Source organism: Aristolochia californica, unplaced genomic scaffold (genome assembly GCF_029961685.1).
Source record: "Aristolochia californica isolate CCGP_79_NKW_82.1479 unplaced genomic scaffold, dmAriCali1.0.hap1 SCAF_10, whole genome shotgun sequence".
Lineage (NCBI taxonomy): Eukaryota > Viridiplantae > Streptophyta > Magnoliopsida > Piperales > Aristolochiaceae > Aristolochia > Aristolochia californica.
Window position 1 is genome coordinate 6,721,440 of NW_027181771.1, and position 17,002 is coordinate 6,738,441.

Consider the following 17,002-nt stretch of genomic DNA (forward strand, 5'->3'; position numbering starts at 1 on the left):
ATAAGGTTGGATCTATCTTTTCCGTTCTCTCTATTTGTGTAGTGGAATTAAAATAAGTCCAAGCATCCCAAGTTCCAACGTAAGCTTTCACATCTTATGTAGTACCACGTCATCATGCCACATCAGCACCCAAAGAGTCTAACATGTCACACTCCACATCATCAGGGAAGCCAGGTCATCTTGCCACATCATCAAATAAATATTTTTAAAAATATTTTAAATTTCATAAATTAAATATTTAATTTATTTTAAATATTTTAAATATTTTGTTAGTTTTAATATTTTAACTTTTTTTATATTTCTATAAAAATTAAAAAATTTATTTTCAAAATTTATTTAAATATTTTTACATGTTAAATAAGATTTTTAAAAATATTGATTTTTTAAATATAAGGTAATAGAACATGTACCAATAAATTAGATTTTTAAACTCTAAAATAATTTTTCAAAAAAATAGTTTAAAAAAACATATTTTGAAAAATAAGGTTTTTTTAAAATAATAGTTTCAAAAAACATATTTTGAAAAATAACGATGCCATGAACTTATTTTCAAAACTACCAAACTTTGACCGGTCCACTGTACATGTGTACAGTCAAAGTGACACGTAAGCTTTGACTGCGTACGTGTTGCCATGTCATCCATGTAGTGTGAGAGGACGAAAACATCGGTTGCCCCGTCATTATTCCGACATATCATCTAATAAATTTTAAAAAATTAAAATATTTATTAATTAAAAAAATGATTGTTACATTTTTATTACTTTATATTTTAAAAATAAAAAAAATAAGAATACTTATTATATATAAAATACTAGAAATTTTAAAATATTTAAAAATTAAAAATATACAAAATTTTTATTTTAGAGTTTAAAAATACAATTTATTTGTATACTTTTATGACCTTATTTAAAAAATAATAAATTATTAAAAAATATATTAGTTAATTAAAAATCTTACTACACCTTTTATTATCAATTTAAAATATTTATTAACTAAAAAATATGAAAAATTTATTTGAGTTTAAAAAATAAATGTATCAATAAATTTGTAGGTTTAAAGCCCTCAATGGAAGCATTGAAGCAAAAAATGTTAAATTGTGGTCAAGGCACAACAGAAAGTAAATATTGTACAATGATGTCAAAGAGATCGTTAATTGGAGCCATGGCGTCCCAACATATTTGACATGGGTTCGAAAGACTGAAATTACATTTCTTGGACCAAGTTATAGCACACCCAATTTTTCTAATAACATTCATAGAGGACGAACCAAATAGACTGAAACTGTAAAGCAAACCCAACATAGAGGACAAACTTCATTTATTTAGCAAGATAAAATTATGCATTCAACAAGTTTAAAAGCTATCTCAAGTCTCAACAGCCAAAGGTACACCTAGCTTATTCATCATCATAATGTTTGCGATGGTGGGGATGTTTGCCGTGGTGACGCTCCTTTTCCTCATCATCAAAGTCATCCTCTGCCAAGTAGTTTCATCAATAAGAGAAAAACTAAAATCTCCCTGTGACTCTCATATGATATTAGTGCATGACTCCATGCATAATCTACAAAGCCATTCTAGTCTGTCTCCAAGTCTATCCACCCATTACCAATCTGCACACAGTTTTCAATCTTTTTTTCTTAATTTGAAAGTTCTAAATATGATCAATGGAAAGTCATATATTAATAAATAATTTTACATCAAAATGTCAAAGAATATTAAAATTCTCATTCCACTCGTTTGTCTGATTATAACAAAGGGCATTGCCTGAAATTTTTGCATTTAGATAAACGTATTTGTCTTTGTCAAAACAACTCTTCCTTCTTTGTTCTGAAAAAGGAAAAGCACATTGAGGCATGAAAGTGATGGACCATGAAACTAGCATGACTTCCATTACAAAAAAAGTTAAAGAGGGAGAGAGAGTACTCACCTTTTACAGTGTTATCACAATGAAACTCATCGGCTCTGGTTCTGATGTTTAGACATTTTCTCAAGACAATTTTCGTCCATGATGACTGAAAAGATTCAAACTCATGGGAACATACTTATATTTCCTACCAAATAAACGAAGTTGTGGAGTTTCTGAAATTCATTAAACTGAAAATACAAAGACAGTTACCTTCTGGTATCCACTTTGATTTGTTCTCATTTTTATCGCTCAAAAAATACTAGCTAACATTTCCTGAAACAAGACAAACCTTACAAGCATTAAGACCGCATTTCTTTACAAGCATTTCAAGAAGCAGCTTGACTTGATTTGAAAAGACACTGGATGTAGTTGTTTAAAAGTGAATTATCTCAAAAGTTGACAAAGCCATTTAAGTTTTTTTTTAAAAACAGAGCAAAGAAATTGAACAATAATCATGTCGCTATCTTAGTTTTTTGCCAAATGTATTCTGCTAACATGGAATAAAAAAAATCAGTTAACCAATGAAAAAGATTAGGATTCCACATTCACTATTTCAACTTCTAAAGAATATTAGGAAACTAAATGGGAATCTGATACAAATTAGTCATGAATTATATCCGAAAGGTCTTCTGCCAAACTCTTATCTGTTGGACAAGTTCTACAAACAAATCCAGAGGACCCATCCAAGATTTTGATTAATTATTTCCAGATAGAGAGATCAAATCTTGAACCTACATGAAACGAGAAAAAATAAACCTTAATGCATTCAACTAAGTACTCTATAAGTTGAAATGAAACAAAAAATATAGAGGAAACGATAGAATCATTACTAGTCTTTACACAAATGGTGAATCATCAGGAAACTCAACCACTGACGTGTCCTCATCTTCAAACAAGGGTTTTACCAAATGGATACTAACCACAACTTCGACTAAGAACGACTACAAAATATAAAATTTTAAAATGACTGATTAATACATATAGAATACCAAAATATAAAAGGTAGTTAGTTATCAATAGTAATACTTAAATTTCACGAGTAATAAAAATGTTCACCTTGGATTGCTACTTCCTGGAGGCGTATATCGGGGGGGGGGGGGGGGGGGGGTGCTGGTTAACTAGCGGGTTTCGACATTTTCTAGAGTTATGCCCCGATTGTTTACATCTACCACAAACATAGGTACCACGTTCTCCTTTATCCATTTTCGTACGTATACGAACTGAACGTGGATGACCTAGTTGCTTCCTTGCAATTGGTGGAACAACTCGAACACCCGTATTAGGCCAATAGAGTTTATCTTTAGGAGGATAGAATCCAATTGCATATGTTCCTCTATATGCATCTATTGTATACCAAGGACCACACAATTGATTGAAATCATAATTGATTTTTGCACACACTGCAATGGTATGGGTACAAGGAATTTTTTCCATTTGAAAATGGGTGCATGTACATGTCATATTTGCCAAATCAACCTGATACAACCTTTTATCATCCATAGTGATTTCATACATATTATTCAGATACTGATGTACACGACATGCACTTGCTATATTCATCTTATTTTTTAGAGAAGCATCAATAGAGGGAGTACAGAACGATGCCATCTTTCCTGCAGATTCATGTCTTTTCACAAAAAAATTATTCAATCTATAAAGTTGTGCCACCAATGCTTGAATTGGAAGCCTTCTAGCACCTCTTAGAACATTATTAAAGCTCTCAGACATATTGGTGGTCAACACACCAAAGCGAACATTGTCATCGTGTGCCAATGACCAAAACTCATGACTCAATTGTCTTTCTGTCAATAATCCTCTCTCTCTGACTTTGTTGCTCAATCAACTCCATCGTATGATCAAATTCAATAATATTTGTCTTCCTTGCTGTAGACCATATGAGAGCATTCAATGTTTCATTTTTGAACATCTTCTTGAAATTGGCAACTAAATGACGCACACAAAAACGATGAAAACATTTTGGAGGTGGAAATTATCTCTGGACCGCCCTTATTAAACCCTTTTGACGATCTAAAATTAGAGTAAATGATTTTTTTCCTTTAATAACAAAACGGTCTAGACAAGCTAAAAACCATTCCCAACTTTTTTTTATTTTCTGATTCAACAATAGCAAAAGCTAGAGGAAAAAAACCATTGTTCCCATCAAGAGTAGTAGCAATCAACAGACAATGAGGATACTTCCCATATAAATGTGTTCCATCAACACTAATAAGAGGTCTACAATATTGGAATCCTGCAATGGATGGCCCAAATGCTCAAAAAATACACTTAAACATCCTTTCATGGCCAAATTACTCACAACACTTTATAAATTCATTAGCTAGATTCGCCTAATTTATTGCATCTAAAAACCGTGGCAAAAGATTATATGATTCATCCCAATCACCATAAATTGCTTTTATAGCCTTGCATTTTGCTCTCCATGCAGATATGATACTTATCTTTCATGATCTGCTGTATATCATTAGGACTCAAAGTAAATTTCGTCCTCACTGTTGACATAATGACTATACAAATGAAAGATGATGTACACACTTGATTATCTTGACGAATAATACTATTAACACAAGTGTGATCTCCACCATACTTTCTTATCTTAAATTGACGAATCCTTCAATCACATGATGCAGAAACACTCCAAGGGCATCCATCTACACCACATTTAATTTTATAATCACAAATGCTAGACCTTAATGTCTTATACTTAACATGTCTTTCAATCGAGTATTTTCTCAAAAAATATACCATGTGGGACTTATCCTCAAATATTTGACCCACGCTGATATTATTTGATGTTGAGTCTAAAACATTTATTATTCTAGAATCATTTTTGATACATCTAGTATTAACCTCCCAAGCATCTTCATACATATATATCCGGGTACCCAATTGAATCTATTGTTTCAACTTTGTTTCTATGAACCCCGGCTTCGAATATCTCATCCCCATCCCCTTCATTATCTTCTGAACCAATATCATTATCACTAAAACTATCACTATCATCATCGTTAACAACCCTGAATAAACACTACAATAAACATAAAAATCCGAGTAGGGATAACATAAATATCACACATTTAACAACGAAAGGGTAAAAAAATTACATGGGAGAAGACGCTCCACACTCAGACAGTGATGCAATGGACGAGGGGTTCAAAAACCCCACTTCACACCCTTGTGTATTAAACCTATATAGATAATAGTTTGCACCTAAAAATAAGTCATGTAAACTTAACAATTCATATCATAAATATACGAACATAAATACTTACTCCTATATACGTGGTAATTCTGGTTCTTGGAGACAGGATGTTTCACCAATAAAGTTTCGATTCCTCGTACCTTCCCTTCCATGGGCTCTTTGTCTTAGGACTTTTTCTAAGAAAATCTCAACCATAGATCGATTACTTTAAGCCATCTCAAATAATTCAAACAAATCATTATCATTTTTCACCTTTGAGATAACAAAAACCCCGTCAGAAAATGGAATTTTGGCCTTAATAAATATTTGATGATTATCACCATCCCACCCCGTGAATCTGTACATCATTACTAAGAACTCGCTAAACTTAGCCGAAACTGCAATCCTTTTCATTTGTGATTGACCTCCATCATAACTATCAAAATATCCAGACTTCTCCTTCAATCTTCCATTGTATCGACAGAAGAACCCAACAACTGACGCCATATTATCTATAAAAACTACATACATTAGTAAGAGTTTATTTATGCAAAAAATTATCTAAGTTTTAATTTTTATGATTAGTCCTAACAATGCAAAAACACACCTAAGTCCAAATTCACTGAACACCCCTGGTAGAGCCCCATAAGACACTATGAACTGTACCTCGTCAGTGATGGGGGTCAAGCTTCGTTCGCTAATGGACGCCCGTGCAGGCGACACAGCCTAGTTTGAACTAGACCCAATCTACTCTTAATCAATTTCTCTACCCATCCCTAGGGACACATGGAAACTCAATAAAACATAGACAAAAAAAATACCTTGTGGTGGTTATGTATAACACCCGAATCTCCTCACCACATGGCAAAATCATTCCATAACACTTCAAAATTATTCAACAACATTCTACAACATTTAAAAATTAATCAAACTAATTCTATAACAAATGACTAGTCCTAACAATGCAAAAACACACCTAACTCCAAATTCACCGAACACCCTTGGTAGAGCCCATATGACTTCGCAGTCACTACGAACCGTACTTTGTCAGTGATGGGGGTTGGATTTCGTTGGCTAATGGACGCTCGTGCAGGCGACTCAGCCTAGTTTGAACTGGATTCAACCCACTTTCTATTACGCAACCTACTCTTAATCAGAATTTGTACCCATCCTAGTAACTAGGGCAAACATAAGAAAACATAAACAAAACAAAAAAACCCATGTGGTGGATATTTATAACACCCAAAGCTCCTCACCACATGGAATGATCATTCCGTGACACTTCAATTTATTTAACAATAACTAGCAACTAAAAATCCTAAAAATCTTATCTCAATAGAGTAAAATGCAACTTCATAAATCAGAAAATTAAACAAAATTAACTAAAATTAAACTAGCAACTTCAGAAAATACAACATTCAATGGCATAGGAACCCATAAACTAAAATACAGCAAATTATACAGAAAATCCATAAACAAAAATTAAACTTTACAATTATTTTAATTTATCTGCAATTGACAGAAATTTCATTAACATAAAATAAAAAATTAAACAGTAAATCACAAAAAACAAATATAGTAATTAAACACCTAAATTCAAATCAACATTATAATTAAACACAGTAAATAGATCAATTAACAAACGCCCTAAAAAATCACCCTGCTAAATCAGCTTTTGAAATTCAAATTTGGGTTTGGAGGGTGAGTAGGGCTTCGTTTTTTAGAGAAGGGGCGGCGAGAGAGTGAAATAATAGGGTATTAAGAGTGGGGGCGCTGAGAGGAAATTATAGGGTTTGGTTTTGAGAGAGGGGGTGACGAAGAGATGAAATGATAGTTTTTGGTTTTGAGAGAGGGGACGACAAAGAAATGAAATGATAGTTTTCGGTTTTGAGAAAGGGGCGACGAGAAGATGAACAGAGGGGAACAGAGAAGAAGAATGAGAGATGAGGTTGAGACAAAGAGAGAGCGGTTGAGAGGGGGGCATCGAGGGCGAGGCCGAGCAGCGCCAACAGGGGAGCAGCCGAGGCCTAGCGGTGGCAGCAGGGGAGCGAGTGGCAGCAGAGGGGCCGAGACAAGAGGCGAGGAGAAAGATCCAGAAAGAGATTATAACGAAAAACATAAGTGAGGGCTTACGTGGCGGACACTTACGTGGCCATAGATGATAGGGCGAAAAGATGATAATACATAATGACATGGCAGCTTATGTGTCGGGATAATAACGTGGCACCATATGTTTTAATCTACTCACATTACACTGATGACGTGGTGACACGTAAGCAGTCAAAGCTTATGTGTCACCTTTGACTGTACACATGTACAATTGACCGGTCAAAGTTCAGTATTTTTTAAAATAAGTTCATGGCGTTGTTGTTTTTCAAAATATGTTTTTTGAAACTGTTATTTTGGTAAAAAGCTCTTAAAATAAGTCCAAGCATCCCAAGTTCCAACGTAAACTTTCACAGCTTATCACATCAGCACCCAAAGAGTCTAACAACATGTCACACACAACATCATCGGGAAGCCAGGTCATCTTGCCACATCATCAAATAAATATTTTAAAAAATAGTTTTTTAAAATTCATAAATTAAATATTTAATTTATTTTAAATATTTTAAATATTTTGAAAGTTTTGAAAAAAAATTAAATATTTTGTTAGTTTTAATATTTTAACTTTTTTTATATTTCTATAAAAATTAAAATATTAATTTTCAAAAAATATTTAAATATTTTTACATGTTAAATAATATTTTTAAAAATATTGATTTTTTAAATATAAGGTAATAGAACATGTACCAATATATTAGATTTTTAAACTCTAAAATAATTTTTTCAAATAAATTTTAATTAAAAATATTTTAAATAGATAATAAAAGGTGTTAAATAGGTAAAAATAAAAAATTATAATTAATCAATATACGAATTTTATATTTTTTATTAAAAAAAAGAAGGTACAAAATTTGCACCAAAAAATAAGTTTTAAAAACTAATTTATTTTTACTAAATATTGTATTAAATTAAAAATATTTTAAACTAAAATAATACATTAAGGTATTAATAAGGTATTAAGTAAAATAAGGTATTAATTACATGAAAAATATTTTTAAAAATTAATAATTAAATTTAATATTTTTATCATTTTAAAGTGAAGGTAATGAAATGAAATGTGTAAGACTTTTTAAAACTATAAGTTAATGTTTTTAAAATATTTTTAATTACAAAATAACCTAAATGAATCATGAAAAGAAAATGGGAGAAAAAAGGTAAACTGATGTGGAGGGTGGCATTCGATGATGTGACATCCTACATGGAAGATGATGTGGCTTCTCGATAATGTGGCGGGTGGAATGTTGTTAGACTATTCGAGTGATGATGTGGGCATGATGATGTGTTACCACTTAAGTAGTCAAAGTTTATGTGTCACCTTTGACTGTATACATGTGTAGTTGACCGGTCAAAGTTGGGTATTTATGATGTTAAGTTAAAAAGTTGTTTACTTGTGTTATTATTTTTAAGAATTTGGGTAGTACAGTAAAATTCCCATTAACTTACTAGTATCATAAACCAATATGAGGTATTTCTTTCAAGGAACTCACGAAAATATTTATTGAACAATCTTCATTCCCCCTCCCAATATGCCATTGGCTTGGTTGAGATTTGTTACTATGTGTACTAACAAGAGGACTAATCTCCTCCATTCATATGGGATGTATAAATGCGACCCATTTATATGGAAATATAAGTTCCATCAATCCTCTTCGTGTTACTGAAGTACCATGTCAATGCTTGTACTGTGCATAGTAGATCTTAACCGCAAAAATAATGTCAAATTTAAAAATGATTAAAACTCTTTTTAAAAAAATAATAATAGAGATAGTTGATGGCATCTACATTTTGACATATGTTATCTCTTCAATTGAATGCAGTCTCATCTTGATGCATGGCTATAGGTTCCATATATTGAGGAGGATTATGGTATTCTATGTTAGCATTCTCTTTATATATACTTACATAAAATCAGAGTCCTTTTGACTCTAACACGAATTCTTCATCTAACGTTACTTTTCACTCAAACTAAAACTCTACATAAACAAAATGTCACTAACTATTTATATGAGATTCGTGTGTACAATTTTTTAAACAAAAAAATTATTCTCGTGAAGTATATAATTAATTATTTTTAAAAAACTATAATTTTATATGTTTGTAAGCATGAAAATTTAATCTTTAAAATTGGTGTCCCAATCAATGTTCCAGATCATCAACATTTATCAACAATCAAGATTGAAGGAACCTAATTATCCATTAACCGACGCTCAAAGTTAAGGATCTAGATGATCAAAGTACAAAGATTTTGTCAAATAATCTGTCAATTGACAAATTCAAAGTTTTAGTCAAAATCTAGAATGATTGTTGAGATTATAGCCTTATTGATTGTCAAGATGAAACATATTGTAACAGGACCACCATTTAAAATTAAATTAGATAAGAAGGCCATGTAAGCACCGCATAAGTAAGTAAGGTGGCAAATGGGTGACACAAGATGTTATAGGAAAGTTCCACCTCTGCAAAGAAATTGCAAAGAAATTGACAGAAGTGACACATTGGTAAAATAAAGATGTGTGTAGGAAAACTTCACTTAAAAGGAAGAGGTAGCACTATTTGAAATGGGTAAAATGAGGTGTCATGCTTTCATGGGAATAAGAAAAAGTATTTACTATATATCTCTCTCCCCTTGCATGAGTACCAAATAAAGGAGATGTGTACCTAGTTTAGGAGAGAGGGAGAAAATAAGGGAGAGAAAAAGGTGGGGTGATTGAACCACCCCCACCACCCTATAATTAGAGGTATCCCTAAGGTGTAGGGGTAACCTTCCAATAACCTTTTGGAAGAAGAAAATTGTTTAGGAGGAAAATTGTTGGACAATTTCTTTAACTTTCAATGTGTTAAACTTCACTGTGCTTTTGAAACCACAAATCTCAAACTAGTTGAAGCCTTGCAAGGTTCATAGCAACAAACAATCATCTTTGTTACTACTTTGTTGCTATTCTTGGTGCCGCTACATGCAATTTGGGATCAAATCTTTTCGTCAAACACCGAGTTGAAGCTAGCTACGAAATTGAGGCTAGTCAACCGAGGGAGTTCTAGTACATTTTTCAGATTAAGCAAGGCTCGAATCAAGTTCACGTGTGATATAAAATCCGAGGACTTTTTAGAGATCAAAACTCACATCACTTGAAACTTTGTAATTTTCCTTGTTGTTGTACTTATGGTTGTGTTGCTTAACGGACCAAACCTCTTTGTATGTTGACATTTTTGGCATACCCGATGGGACAATTTCTACATCCGATCTCACTCACCACTTTCTCATTCTCAACTTATTTTCTTCTTTCAATAATGGTAGAGAAAATGGAGTTAATGCCACTAGCTCAAACCTGGCCCAAGCATGAGTCACAACGATCCAATTGTTGTTGAAGCCAGTAAACACATATTCAAAAGCTACTTTCTCTCAAAGGGAAATACCTACCAGTGTCTCATCCAAGGTTCATGTGGGTCCGATTACTCGTTCGATGTCAAGGAATCTTTCTACCAACCAGGTTTTGTTTAGTAGTGAACAAAAACCAAAACATTGTCTTCTCTCTAGAAAAATTTTTAAGAGAAACTGGGTTATTCAAGCATAAATGTGACATGATATAATACTTAATTTCCTAAAAATACCCTAAGACAAGAAGGAAGGAAGAATTATAAAGGACATCACTTACCAGAGAAGAAGGAAGGGCATCATCACCTAGGAAATTAAGAGGAGACCCACATGCATGAGAGATGTGAAGCTTGAAGGGTAAAAATGGGTTTTTGTATGAGAATCTCAAGAGGCTGGTCAAAGAAGTCATATTTACATTTCTTTAAAATACCTCTAGATATAGGATTTTAAATAATTTAGGAATCCTTGGAATGTCTTCTTAAATAATATAATCTTCCTTTGATGTATGCAATTAGGGAATCCTAATCAAGTAAGGAGTTTCCAAAATAATATGAGAAAAGTATTGTTAGAAGATGGCTCAAGCCTACAAACTCAAGGCTAGAAACACACACGTCAAAGGCGTGGTAATTTATGATAAATTCCATAAGGATAGCATAGAGATGTAAATACGTTGTCTGATTATGTCTTTTGATCTATTGAGTTGTAACCCTCAGGGCATTGTAACACTATAAATAAGAGCTTTGGCTAAGAGGTAAGACATTCAAGCCTTCTCCTATCTTTCAGATATCGTCCAACCACCCTCTCTTCTCCCTTGATGCATTCTCTCCTTCCCTTAATCTAAACTCTCCTCTCTCACGTCCTTCTCCTTCCCCTCTCCTCTCTCTCTTCTCTCCTTCTTCTTTCACGTTAACCTAGAGTCATTCTCATGGGATCCTAACTTTTACAAGTATAAAAAGGGGTATTGGTTGAATGAAAAATTAGTCAAGCCTTTTTCCAAAATCCTCTTACTTTTCTTTCCTCTCCCTCTCTCTGCCTTTCTTTCCCTCTCTTTTTCTCTCCTTCTCCTCATCATCCTCTCCCTCTCTTTGCCTTTGTTTCCCTCTATTTATCTCTCCCTCTCTTCCGCCCCTTTCTCTATAAGGTCTCTTGCTTCCTTTTCTGAATTCCCATGTGGCCCCTCTTGTCCCCAAGAAGCCCTCGCATACTCCGTCAACCCCTCCATTGTTCCTTCAAACCTCTTCCATTAAAACATCCCATTGACACCTCTAAATTCCAGCCTAATTCAATAAGATAGGACCTTGAAGAGGTTTCTGGTATCAAAGAAGCTCTATTATGAGACCTTCTTTGTCTCAACCACTAACAAAATCCTCTTCCTCTTATGAACATTTTCCAACCAGTTAAGGTTCAGTTTTTTTACAACATTTAGTTTGTTTTCCATCTTTTTTTACAACTTGTCTGCAATTTCTCTATGTTAACACTCCTTTTCAGACACTTTCTCCCAAGCCAACCATGCCCCTGCGCGGTTCCCTTCCCACATTAAATTCCATTGAGCCACTGCATTAAAAGGTAGATTTGGGCAAATGAACACAGACTCGGACACAATTTTGACATAGCATAGCACTCGGAGGTGTAAAGAGCAGACAAACAGTCTTGTCTATTACCACCATTTGCTGTTTGTAAGATGCTCACATTAAAATTCAGCTTAACTTCCTCACAGTCACTCCCTGGCATCAATCAACCAAAAACTAGGTCTTGGAGAAGCAGAGCAGAATTCATTGCTTTCAATCCATGTGAATATTCCTCTTTCATTGATAAGTTACTATAAGCTTATCTCTAAATAGTACAAAAGATGATTTCATCAAAAAAAAGAAAAGTACAAAAGATGAAGAATGAAGAAACAATCCATTTTTTTTTTTGTTTTTGTTGTTGTTTTTGAGAAACTCCTATCTAAATTCTTTTGGCAGGCAATATCCAGTCATAACTATTTTAGCAGCAAACATTTTTCCTGTGTTGGGCATGACATGCCATTGCAGGGTCAGATTAAATTCATTCCCTCACAGATTGATTCCCTACAGGAAAGAAATAAAAACACAGTTACTAGGATTGGAAAAAATATGTAGGATGGCAAATTGCTCATAGAAATCCTTCTCAGTATACAGGTTTTGATTAAATACAATGTAGGACTCCTATTTTACTTAAAACCTCAGCAAGCTTGTAAAAGGTGCCAAGTCCAAGGGGGATGGCCATGGTGAGAAAAAAGGGGAAGCGAGAGGTGGACATCCCCCTTCATTTTCCATCTCTTTTGGGGGAGTCCATCCCATGAGGTGGTGTTGCAAAATCTGTCTGCACTTTAGAACCCAGATGTTGCTTTTTGCTAGACCTCATCACTCTCCCGCTGGATGAGGCAGCACTCCTATCCTCTCATTATGCAGGAAAGGCCTGGCTGATTCCCTGTTTTATCCCACCCCACTCGAACCCTATTAGCAGGTCTACACATTCACTCATGGGGCTGAAGCTGCTCTAGACGTTAGGGTGGTAAGATAAACTGGAGAAGTAGAGAGTTTATTGGACTGTTTTGGTGATACGTGAACACAATGATGTTGACAACTTACCTGTAGGCACTTCAGAAATCGTCTTGATCTATTACTTGAAATGTAATTGACCGAACCAAAAGGACAGAGTTGCTCACCTGATCAATAAAACGGTACTTGTTTGGGATCTGAATCCAAAACTTAGCATTTTCTTTTGCTGGTATAATACCATCCCAGAGTGAAACCTGTACAAAACACTCAATTAAAAGTCAAATACAAGAATTAATGTAACTACTGGGTATGAATATTAAAGGTAATTATTTTTAAATAAAAAATAAAAGGAATTTATCATGTAGTACACATATCAAAATCAAGATATAAGATTGAAATTACAAACTCTGAAATTTTTAAATTAGTCATATGTCTGGATAGGCTGGATTTCTTTTGTTTTTTTGTCACGGGGAACAAATCTAATATGGTACTGTGAATCCACTATCATTTGACAGATATAAATGACGAATAGAAGAGAGCCCAATACACTGATCCCCTTCTGTTACCTCAGAGAAGGATAAAGTTGATTTTATGTTTAAATAGTGAATTGATATTTGTTTAAAAAACTATTTAAAAAAAGAGAAGGTGTTGCCTCTTATTGACTTCTCACTCTTCTCCACTCCTCCCTCTTCTCACCTGGAGAGGAAAGAAGGTTGAGATGAGGTGGGAACTGTCCCTGACCCTCTTTCCATGTGCACAAAAGCAAGGAACAGCTTCACTATTGGTTTTGATAATAGGAAAAAGTGCTACTAGCAAGCAGCAAGTGAAAATTCTCACAATAAAAATAGTAATGGTATGCATCGGATCTTGAGAAATAAAAAAGCAACAAATTAATTTCACTCTAACACATACATACATATATGATATCGTATTAAATAGAAGAAAATGAACAACCTATCTATAAAAAATTTCATTTACTAATAAAAAGCCATTCAACATTTAAAAAAAAAGAAATTTTTATGTACCAGTTGAACAATGAGAACTTCTCTGGGGAGAAATGGGGGTTGAAGCCTCACAAAACATAAAGCAATGGGGGAGACATAATTTACAAGGTCACACTTAAAATCAAATATGAACTGGTTTTGCAAGAAAAGACTAGCAAATTAACAGGCCAAAGTGAGGGAACAAAAACAAAACATAGGATCCAGAACACCTCGAAAACATCGAAATCTACTTAACCCATGCTCCAATAAACAAGCAGCGACAGAATTAATATAACCGGTCTCTTCTACTATTTCCCCCAAGATTGTGGATGTTAGAAGAGTTAATTTTTACTTTTACTTTTACTTTTGAACTCAGAACATCGATGTTTTATAGATACAAACCCACATAAAGAAACAAAAGTAGTAGTCTGGCGCAAGATAAAGGTGTCATAAAACTCTACCTGATTTAAAGAGTTTTCTGGGGTCTCATACTCAGCTGCCAGAAAAACAAAAACCTGTAAAAATAGAATAGATTAAAAACTTATAGTAGCAATGACTGAATGAAAGAAACAGCACAAATTGCTACCATACAAAAAGAGCAGCAGTATTTAACCCAAAGTGTTTTTCCTTAGGAAGAAAAACCAAGCAACCAAAAAGTATTATAAATAATCAAAGTCGAATTCAAAGAGTTGCATAAAAATGTAACAGTACATATACAGCATACAGCTACAGCATAGAGGATCATTTGTAAATTGCAAGTTTGAAAAGTTAAACATACGTTGATCAAAGTTTGAAAATTCCATTCTACATGCACAACAAGTGGCCCGGAGTCCATTAGTGGAATGTGCTAAGTAGTCAATGTCATTTTTCAACACTCATCAGAAATTGAGGTCCAAATTTTCAAATTTTGAGGAACAAGTTCCATATGGAGAGACATTGCTAATTCAGATTTACATATGACAAAGAATGGATAAAACTGGTACAACACAAGATGAATGACTTGAATCTAAAATTGACAATCAACAGTAAGACACTTTATAAACAAGGACTTTCTAATCCAAACACAGAATAACAACAATATCTTGCTCTTGTGGAATGAGGTAAATATTGAAATTGAGAAAAACGACCACAAGTACCTATAGAACAATTTAGGCATATAAATGAGTGAAAAAAAAGTACCATTGACAGCAGTAAGAAGATATGTTCATGAGGAAAACCTGTTTCGTATTCCAAAAACAGAGACTGCAGGTCTGCCGATATATTCAACGTCAAGCTGACCTGCAACAAGCCAGAATAAGTATTCTTGCATCTAAAAGGACTTCAAAACTGAAGCAATACAAAGACTTTCAATAAATTCTTCACAGATAAATGCTAAAACCATATGCATAACAATATAAGAAACAGAAGAAAAAATATTTGGTCCATAAATTGATTAAAACGACATAACAAGGATATTTGGCAAATTTGTCTCGCCAATGGTTTTCATCATCTTCTAATTTTCCTTCTTTATTGCTCTATTATAAATCATTGCTTGATCTTTTGCTGTTGATGCCATGTAATTTGTTCCAAGACAGCTGTGCAGTGCCTCCATGTTAGTTTGTATTAAACAGTAGTGCAACTGATTTTTTATTTTTTTTACTCTGGTCCAACCATTCTTGTCAGTCGTAATATTCATTTTCACTGAACTCCCATTAACAATAGCTTGAATTCATAACGACCATTTGAATATTTTGTCAACAGGATTAATTTTCCTTGTAAAATAAAACATGAAGACCTTTTCCATGTTTCAGATCAATGGATGGACACTCTAGTGTTTAAGGTGTTTTGCGTAAAAATGAGAAAATGTTTAGCAAGTATTCAGTTCAGATGGTCTCACTTAAACTAGTTGAGCTCCAGCAGACCGTTAAAATAAGCCAAGAAATAAGATATTTGCAAAATATATATATATTAAGAATCATTAACTGTTTTATGCAGTTGTAGCTCCATAAGTGCAAGGCACAATTTTAAAGGAAGGGGCAGATGAAGACGAGGTGGTTTATCATGCTAATGTCTTAATTCACTAAACTTCCTCAGATTAAAGAGAAGAAAGCTAACAAGAAAAAGTTCAGATCTGTCATATTATGAACAGCATAACAATGAGTATACACAATGAGTAACAAATCACAAACTGCATCTGTTATGAACAGAGGAAAAAAGGCATATAAAAGGAAATTCATATCACCAAGAAGCATAGAAGATCATCTCGTCATTTCCATTTGCTTGCTTTTTAAACCAGTTTACATTCAGCACCTGTATCAATATCACATCAAACAGATTAGAGAAACATTTAGTGAGCAAACAAAAACTTAATTGAAGGGAGACGAAAATGTCCAGGCCAGAAAATCAGATTTAGATTAGATCTTGAGGGCATTAAAAGGCATTGAAGAAGAAACCTAAGCAGACGTATCAAGACATCAACACAAACAGGACAGACAAATTTTAACAGTCTCATCCAAAAACATTTGTCCAGTGGCCCATAATTCTTTCAGAAACTACCAATTTTTTTATAAGAAAGGATAGGTTAAGATCACTCCGAAAAAGGATTTATCTGCAATACGTAATCTGAATATAAGGTCAAAGGAAGAGAGACAGATGGACAAGAATATCGTGTGGTTATGAAAGAGAAGAAAAGTACCTCAACTTGTGCAGTTGGAGAAGGAACGTTGAGGTTGTTAGAAAGAGACGCCATGGCACAGATCACACCGAGTATCATCAAAGCAAAATTTATCAGAGCATTAGATCTATATGCAAAGGAATGCATCTCTCCGTCCCTCTCCGTCCCTTTCACAAGTTACTCCTCCAATGGTTTCTACAGGAAATATAATGAACTGAATATTCAAATGCATAAAACGATTATCTTGACTTTTCACATGAA

At 33.7% G+C, this 17,002-nt stretch overlaps 1 long non-coding RNA gene across 1 annotated transcript; it reads right to left on the reverse strand.

Moving 5' to 3' along the window:
• Positions 1-12,529: 12,529 nt before the first annotated feature.
• LOC137942770 (uncharacterized) lies at positions 12,530-14,607 on the reverse strand. The gene is made up of 3 exons (XR_011110593.1): positions 14,550-14,607; positions 13,273-13,359; positions 12,530-12,652 (listed from the first exon to the last, which is right to left on the reverse strand). It is a non-coding gene; the product is annotated as an uncharacterized lncRNA (long non-coding RNA).
• Between the last annotated feature and the right edge of the window lie 2,395 nt (positions 14,608-17,002).